The following is a 9848-nucleotide window of genomic DNA, read 5'->3' as shown; positions in this document are numbered from 1 at the left end:
TAGGAAGATGAAGCTGCAAATAACTTTATTGTTTGTTTCAGAAGCTCATATACTTTTCATTTGTGTATATACAGGTACAAACACATCTTGGACAGGGATTTGGCAATATCCAATGAAGCGTAAAATGCACATTACTCCAAGAACCAGCTTTTCACAATTAAGTATATACCCTTGAGAACCCTCTCCACATGTGCAGTAATAGACATTTTTTAAACATTTATTGTAAGATTAATTATAATAGAAAAAAGAGAACAATCTATATGTTCTACAAAAGGAGAATGGATAAATTGAAGTATAGTCACTAAATGGATACAGAAGTTTAAATGGGAAAAAGAAAGAGCTACATGCATCAACATAGAAAAATCTCAGAAACAATGTTAAAGGAATAGAATCAAGGAGGACAGGAAAGCAAAAGGAATTATACTAGGTATATCAAGTTGAAAGAAGCAAACGATACTGCTTATGGATACATACATTCATATGTAAGCGGTAAACATATAAAAAACTTTCTGGAAAAGTTAAGCACCATATTCAGAATATGTTTTTCTCTAAGAAATAAGAGAACGAGGACACAGGGAGCTATGACTGTTTCAATAATTTTTTAAAAAATCTAAACTCAATATTATATTACATATATTTGTAGGAACTAGTATATTTAAGTTAATATTTCACAAAGTTGGGCGTTGGATTATAATTTAAATATATTACTCTCAACATAATTCTGTGTGCTTAAAATTTTTCATAATAAAAAAGCAGATGAAAGCTCTAAATCTCAATAAAAGAACAAGTTAGCAGTAAAATCTGAAAAGAGAAAGAAAAAGACAGGGAAAGAGAGAAAAGAATAACATGTAGAAATATTAGATATGCAGCCATCATAACAGATGCAACCTTCCAGTTCCCCTGACTCTTACATTATGGACTTTCTTGGACACCGTGATTATTTTTAAAATGTGACAGCTAGGACCTTGTTTGGTTTCAGGGACCCTGGAATAATGCCTATTTTTCAAAGCAATGCCTTATTGTTATGGAAATGCCTAAGGCATGTAGGATATGGAACTATGTGCTTAACATGCCAAAGGGCTCCAAACAGCTGAGTTGGCCTTTCTTGGATTGAACAGTGTTCAAGATTGATATTTCAAATAGAGAGTTTCTTCTTTCTGGCTTAACATATCAAATTGATAAGCCACCTTATGCTCTTTAGGTAAGCTGAAGAGGGAAGAGAAATATTTATATCTTGTAAAATGTCTTTAAATGATCCCATGAATCATTATTTTCTATTGGAAAGATTTTATATAAATATAATTCACAGTTTTCATTTACTGTGGATGTTTTGCTCATGTGTAGAGATGGGTCAAAATTTAGCCCAATATTTTTGCATTTTGCAAATTCTCAATTTTATTGGGTCCTGTTAATGAGGGGCTAGTACATTTAAATACACATTGTATGCGTAGAAGGGGGCATATTCAGAGAGTAGTAATTTAAAGTATATAAACTTGGATAAGAAGAAAATGAAACCAATTTACCAGATAGGAAGTTATCATTTAGAGTCAGGAAAGGGGTTGTTTAATGGGCCATATCCCTCTAAGCTTTTAATATATTGAAACAAATTACTATTAGGTAATTATCTCCAATTATCGAATTGTGTTATAATTGCAGCCCTTTCCTACAGGTCATTGTTACTATTGAAAAACAAATAAAAACTTAAAATCTCCTGTGGTAATTTGTGTTGTTACGGTTAGTCTTTATAGACATTTGGAAGTAGTCTTAGGTTTCAGTGCCCACAGGCAAAGTTAAGTGTGAGAATAACCATATCTTACTCAGGTGTGGAAATCATAGAAAGCTGGCCAAGAAGTCAAGGGTCTGATTGTTAGGAACTTTATGATTCAGACTAGATAGAGATTTAATCCTGCAGACAGGGGGAGACATTTTGGTATTTTTAAGCAGAGACATGATATAATGAGATTTTCATCAAATTTGCATTTGAGAAATAAACATAAAGTGAAAAATGACCCCTTAATTTCTATGTTTTGCAACTGGATGGATGACAGTTTAAAAAAAAAAAAACAAGAGGAATTATAGTGGGGAAAAAAGGAGGTTAGGGTGGGAAGATCATAGTTTCTTTGGGATGATTTGAGGAGTTTGGGATGTGAGTTTGGGATGATTTGAGGAGTGTCTGGTAGACAGTTTGATATACGGGTGTGATGCTCAGGAGAAATGAAAGCTGGGATTATTTTGTGGTCACTGGTATAAATGACAGAAGTAACGTAGTAGGGGATGCAGTGAATACAAGCAAGTTGGGTGGTCATTTTAGCCTAAATTAGTGTGTCTCCTGATATGCGTTATCATTCATTTCTCTGTACCTCAATGAGATGTCTCTAAGGTACCAAACAACTTTAAAATCTATGAATTTTTCTTATATCTTCCACCAGAAACTAAATTTCTGGAAGACAAAATCTCTAAATATCTAGTGCAGTCTCTGGCAACTAAAAACCAGTTAAACCTGTGTTGTCAAACGACAAGTTTTCCTCAAAACTGTATGATTCATTACTTAAGAAACTAGTAAGAAAAAATTCCCCCAAATGGAAGCATTTTCTAAAATTCCTACCCCATGTTCTGCTTTTTAAATCAAATTGGTAAACTGATGAAGGTCTATTTTCATTTTGAATGTGCATCCGTTTTAAACAGAACGATTACAAACTGGTGTTTGTTTTTTTTTTCCTTTGATTCAGGTGGTCTCAGTGCCATAATCTACAAGGTTTAAACTGGTAGAAAGAAGGTCCATATCATTTGTAATGGATGGTTTGTTGAAACACAAGGACTTTGAAGAGGTCTTTGAAGAAAACTTTAAACATTTAAATTCATAGCACAGTCAAGAATATAGATTTCTCAGGCTTCCCTGGTGGCGCAGTGGTTGAGAATCTGCCTGCTAATGCAGGGGACACGGGTTCGAGCCCTGATCTGGGAAGATCCCACACGCCGCGGAGCAATTAGGCCCGTGAGCCACAACTACTGAGCCTGCGCGTCTGGAGCCTGTGCTCCGCAACAGGAGAGGCCGCGATAGTGAGAGGCCCGCGCACCGCGATGAAGAGTGGCCCCCACTTGCCACAACTAGAGAAAGCCCTCGCACAGAAATGAAGACCAACACAGCCCTAAATAACTAAATTAAAAAAAAAAAAAGAATATAGATTTCTCTAATAGATATTCTTTGGTTAATAATATTTTAAATTATTCTATTTGTGTCATAGCATTTCCCTGTTCAATTTACATTAAAGAGCACATAACTCTTAAATGGAATCTTCTTGGAGAAACATTCTACTAGACCTTTAAAGTCTAGTGCTAAATGAGAGTAAACCAAAGTTATAACCCTGTTTTTATCCATTTTCAACACTGTTTATGTTGTCTCAAAAATGCAGTTGAATTAGGAATATTGGTTACATTTACACATTTTATCAATCAAATAACAAAAGTTAATTTCTCTCACTGACTTAGAACTATTAAGATGTATTACTTAAGATGCATCATATATTTTAAAAACGGAAATATTGACATATGAGAGTTTCCATTTTTATTTAAACTCAGGATGATATATGTAACTAGAGCAGAAATCAGCTTTTCAAGGTCCTGCTCCTGAAAAACAAGCATTCCTAGCCACTGGCAAAGCTTAGAACTACCTGCTTTCTTTGTTATTATATAACAAACAACAATCCTTTTTTTTTTTGGACACTTAATAATCATTAAAGCTACTCATAACTGCATTTATATAGCAGTGTTTTACATTTCTAGTGAACAAATTTAATTAACAAAAAATGATCATTCTTTTTGAGTACATGGAGAGTTGTCCGAAATTTATATGATGCAGATGTATATCTGGGGAATCTCAGTAGGAACTGCACACCAAACACATTTAGAAACTCTCCTTTGTTTTCCACTTTATCTCACCAAGGGAGTGACTAATATGAAGTGGTTTTTTGCATCTCATGAAAAGATGGCAAATTGGATAAGTTTCGATTCATGCTTCTCAATGTCAATATTATGGTGTGAGGGATGATGGGGACCAAAGGGAAATAAAAGTGCACTCAATTCTTGTATTACTGGTAGGAAATAAAGATTCTGGTAAATATAAGGAATCAGTAACAATGAATTAATTGGAGTATATGGCTTAAGGACAACCTCCATAAATATTAAAAAAAAAAAAAGAATGGGGCTCCATTCCAAGGCAACATAAACAAGTGGGGATTTATAGCTAAGAAACAGAGTTGGGGTCAGTGGATGGAAAATACTAAGACAAAAACATCAGTGGTAAGGAGAGTCTCTGCCTAAACTGACTTGACAGGATTCTTGCTAAAACTGGGTGATACAGGTCCAACAAAGACGGACACTGAGGTCCAAGATCAAATTAGTTGAGAAGAGGCCTTAAAGAAGCCTAAGGTTTGGTCAAGGGAAGAGTCTTTGTCAGTGTGGCCTCCCCAAGCCCAGGAAGTGGGGTAGTGGAGGAAGCTGGAATACACATGTGTACCCTGGGGTATTCACATGCATCTGCTTGAGGCCCCTTGAAGTTCAGGAAGCAGAGAGAGTCATGGGCCTGAGGCCTCCATTTATACTCTTGCCCCAGCCCTGCAAATATAATGGGCTAGCCTAGAAATGGGGATAAAATAAACAAGCAAATAAGCAAAGAAAAAGGATTTGCATGATCCGATGATAACAATGTGTGATGAACTGTGGACTATAATCTACTCAAACCTCTGTAGCTGAGGTTACCAAGGGAGAGAAAGAGTGTTGCATTTGGGCAGACCAACAGGAGAGGACAGTTACTTAATTACTGGTCCATGGAACACCTACCACTTCATGGACAAAAACATCCCACCATGAATGTGACTGTAAGAAGAGGGCTCCCTCCTGTGAAGGTAGCCATAGTCCAGATTTCCTTAGTGGGTACTTCAGATTGCTATGTTCTCATTGGAATATTGCTTTTATTTTAGTTAATCTTTCAGTGAAATATTTTTACCTAGACTTTTCCAAGATACTGGCCACAATGTGAAATATAGTTTCTCGGGGAAAACGTGATTTGAGTTTCAAACCGTGGAACCCAATAAACACGAAAGTTGCTAACACCCACCAATTATTGAATGCATACTAGGTGCCAGCTACTTTACAGACATGGTCTCAGCTAATGCTCACAACAACACTTAGACATAGGGATTATTATCCACATTTTTCAAAAGAAGAAGCTGAGACTGGCAGAGAATAAAATTGTGACCTGATGTCATTACAGGTATTACAAAGCTGCTAAGTGGCAGAACAAAAATTTACATCCAGTCTGTCTGATCCTAAATTCCAAGGTGTTAACAGTAACTGTGCTGTCTCTTGGCCCATTTCTAAATTGAAAGTGTCTATAATAAATATTCTCATTACTGCTATATGGAGATTTCATTTTCTTTCTATTTATTAATAGCTAATAATTATAAAAACTAATATTTATGTAATGAAATCTGCATTAAATTCTCTTAACAATGTAATAAAGTAAATACTATTTTAATTTATATTTATTAACAAAAAAACCTCAATATTCCAGAGATTAAATACATGTTCCAATGATATTTATTTTATACATACTAATATAGGCATAGTTGGTGCCAGTTCTAAGGTCTTTAGAAATATTGATTTATTTGTTTCCCACAACCTCGCGTGTACTAGGACTATTTTCATCTAGATTTTACAGATAAGGAAATTTAAGGCACAGAGAAGTGAAATAACTTGCCCAAGGCCCCCCAAGGGGCAGAGGTAGGGTTTAAAGCTAAAGGGGTTGGGTCTGAATCATTCTGTGTTGCCTTAGATCTGCAAATTGATAAAAGCAAGGAAGCAATGACACTCAAGCCCAAGCCTTAAGCTCTGTTCTATGAACATCTATATTACATTATTAGAGTGAAGAAATTATATGTAGGATAATTTAGGTGACAAAAATTGTATAGTCATACTAATTTTCCAGGGTGCAACATAAGAATTCTTATTAACTGAATGTGTTCTTTTTCTTCTGAGATGATGTCCATCCTTCTCATTCTCTGAATTAATATATTCCCATAGATTTGGAAAATGCCATCAAAGAGTTAGGAAATAGCACTGAATTAACTGGGTAGTAGTTGAGGCACAGGTTAAAATACATGTTCATAAATTCAGTGAGTAGCATTACAGTTATTTATTCGTACTTGCAAAATTCAAGACTTTTTATAAACATTTAGTTACTTTGTATTTTAACATTACCCTTTCAGCTAAGATCAACTGTGGTTTCTAGGGTGAGTATCAAATAAGTTTCTTTGTTACCTCTGCGAGGGTCTGTTGGTCAAAAGTTACTGCTCTTCTGCTTAGAAGTAGGGTGATAGTGTCTGTAGAATTTAAGTGAATCATGGCCCCATTTTAGGAAGCATATTAGACAGAAAACCTCCTCTGGAAGCTCAGAGGACTTAATTCCATTTTTCCTTTTGGCACAGATTGCTGTTTCTCCATGGAGCCAAGTCTGTAATCAGGACATATGTCAGGTAACACTATCAGTAGGAACAAGCTGTGCTTTTCTGCAGAACAGCATTTGTATATATTCTGTGCTAACCAAGGTGCAGGGACTGGTTACGCCCAAATGATTCACACAGGAGAGCGGAGTGGATTCCAAAAGAAAGTTGCAGGCAATTACTATAATGGGTATTTATAAAAACAATGAGCTAGAGAGAACACCTTGTCCTAAGACTTTGAGTGACTAGGAACAAAATACAGAAAAAAATAAATGATAAGGGAGAGGTGATTAATAATGTACTAAATTGTAAGTTTCTGGTGGGTGGAGGCCTGGCAATTTTCCACCAATATTTTATTTTTTATTTCAAACTGTCCCCTGTCAATTTTTTTTTAATTTAAGGAGGGTTTATTATGTGAACACACTGTGAATTAATATGCACTATATAATCATCCAATATTACAGAGAGAGTGAAGCAACGCAGGTTTATGAAACTGTATCTTTATTTCCCCCTTGGACCTCACTTTTGAACTGGAGATATCCCTAAAGCAAAGGGATTAGGCATATTTCATCAGAACAATAATCTCTTCAGAAGCAGAATCTAAGCTCTTCAGATTTGGTGTGTGTGTGTGTGTGTGTGCGTGTGTGTGTGTGTGTGTAACCTTTGTTCATCATTCTGACTTTTTTTGCTCTGAAGATATGTGAGGTAAGAAATGAATCCGGCCAGGGAATAGAAAGGGAAAAGTGCTTTAAAAAGTCAATGTTTTTCTAAGAGGATCTTAGTATTCTAGGAGGTTAACAGAGGCTTATCTCTTCTCCTTCCTGAAATCATCTCCCATATGATTTCCATAGTCTTTTCCAGCCAAGTAAAACTCTACAATATCCTTCCTGGCTATCTGTCCACAGGTTAGCCAGTCACACATGTTCAACCACATACATCTTTGACTTAATACACGCCCTTCTTAAGTAGACATAAAGACATGTACTGAGTAGTAGGTATCAAGTATATGTTCAGTTGCACATTACACCCATTTATATACACATACAACATGCCCACATCTAACAGATGCTATGAGATTCTGATACAACAAGAATTAAAAGAAGTGAAGTGACCAGAAGAAGGGCATTGGGATAAGATAAAAAAGGAATATGGAAATGGTGAGACAAATAGTAGTAGAAAATTAACAGGGAATAAGACCTGGATGAGAAACCAAGTGTAAGGCCTAAAAGAGGCTCATAAGGTGGCCCTTAAGTTCTGAGACTGATTTGGAAGTGATATAAACATCAGAATCTGGGGTTTTAGATGCAAGATAGGGAGAATTACATGAACTATAGTGGAGTTATAGTGAGCAAAGACTTCTACTCCAGGGGAAAAAAAATAATCCTCAGGTAGAAGGATCCCAGGGATGAAAGACAATATGTAAATTAAATGATGTTATTTCTTACATTCAGGGAACAGGGCTGGGGTGATTGTGCTGAAGAAGGAAGGAAGGGGCTACAGCCACGTAGATGACAGAGACCCTCATTTCTCTCCTTCATCACTGTTAGATTAAGACTCAGCTTTTCTAGGAAAAGCAATTGAAACATCCCTAGAAACTTCCCTACCACAGATTTTTTTTTTTTTTTCTGCAAAAGAACTTAAGTTGTAGTCAAGTTTCTACTCAGTTCCAGGTGCAGTTGACAGTCTCTTTGACAGTGTGATATGGAGTTGTTAAATAAATATATTTTATTTTTTACTTCTCAAAGCAAAGAGACTCCATCAGTTGCAAATTTCTTCAACTTCCCCTTATCTATATTACACCTGTACCTATTCTTATCCATTTAAAACTGTACCTTAGAATTTGAAGCTCACGTGTCTACTTATGCTCTTGACCTCATCTACTTCTGTCTTCACCAAGAATTTATTGCATCAATTATTTTTTTCTATTTTCAACATCACTTCTTCCTTGGCTATACTCTCTGGTTGCATCTCTTCAACTCTCCTTCCTTTTACAGTCATGGTTCAAGATGATGTTGTTACCATTACATATATTTCTTCTCTTTCCTCATATCCTCAAATCACTGAGTTTTGCTAAGATAACCAGTCATCTAGGAGGTGACAATTCCAATATGCACTTATTATTCTTTTTTCTTACTTGATCTCTCTACCAACTCTGACACTGATGATTAATAGTGAATTCTTCTTGAATTAATTTCATCTTTGAATTCTATTGCATAAGATTCTTATTTTTTAGAGAAGATTTAGGTTTATAGTAAGATTGAAAGGAAGGTATAGAGATTTCATGTATACCTCCTGCCCCCCCCACATGCATAGCCTCCCCTGTTACTAACATCACTCAATGGAATGGCATATTTTCTACCAAGGATGAAGCTATTTAATACATCAACACATTATAATCACCCAAAGTCCATAGTGTACCTTAGGGTTTACACTTGGTGCTGCACATTCTATGAGTTTGGGCAAATATATAATGACATAGATATTACTGTATTATACAGAATATTTTCACTGCTCAAACATTCTGTGTTCTGCCTATTCTTTTCTCCTTCCCACAACTGGCAACTGTTGATCATTTTATTGGAGTCAGAGTTTTGCTGTTTCCAGAATGTCGTATAGTTGGAATCATATGGTATTTAGTCTTCTCAGACTGGTTTTCTTTCACTTAGTAATATGCATTTAAGGTTCCTCCATGTTTTCTCAAGGCTTCATAACTCATTTCTTTTAGTGTTGAATAATATTCCACTGCATGGATGTATTATACTATAGTTTATTTATCCATTCACCTACTGAAGGACATCCTGGTTGCTTCTACATTTTAGCAATCATGAATAAAGCTGCTATAAATATCTGTGTGCAGGTTTTTGTGTGGACCTAAGTTTTAAACTCCTTCGCATGAATACCAAGGAGTGTAACTGCTGGATCATACAGTAAAAGTATGTTTAGTTTTGTAAGAAATTGCCAAACTGTCTTCCAAAGTGTCTGCACCATTTTGTATTCCCACCAGCAATGAAAGAGATTTCCTGCTGCTTCACATCTTTACCAGCATTTGGTGTCAGTGTTCCATATTTTGGCCATTCTAAACAGTGTGTAGTGACCTCATTGTTGGGTTCTTCACAGGGCTGAATAACCAAAGACTGATTCCAGAGAAGAGGAATATGTAAGGGCTAGAGCTAGTTTTATGTTGTACTTAGGTGGGACTTAGGTGGGAACTTGAAGAAAGAAAGATCTTGACAATATAAAAAGGAGAAACATGCTAAGGAGTAACATACATAGGGAAAGATGGAAGAAAGCTTCTGTTTCTTTATACTGACTGTTATCAGGTTTTTTGAGGACCCAGAAATCCATGCT

Source organism: Mesoplodon densirostris, chromosome 9, assembly GCF_025265405.1.
Source record: "Mesoplodon densirostris isolate mMesDen1 chromosome 9, mMesDen1 primary haplotype, whole genome shotgun sequence".
Taxonomy (NCBI): domain Eukaryota; kingdom Metazoa; phylum Chordata; class Mammalia; order Artiodactyla; family Ziphiidae; genus Mesoplodon; species Mesoplodon densirostris.
This window is presented reverse-complemented; position numbering follows the sequence as displayed.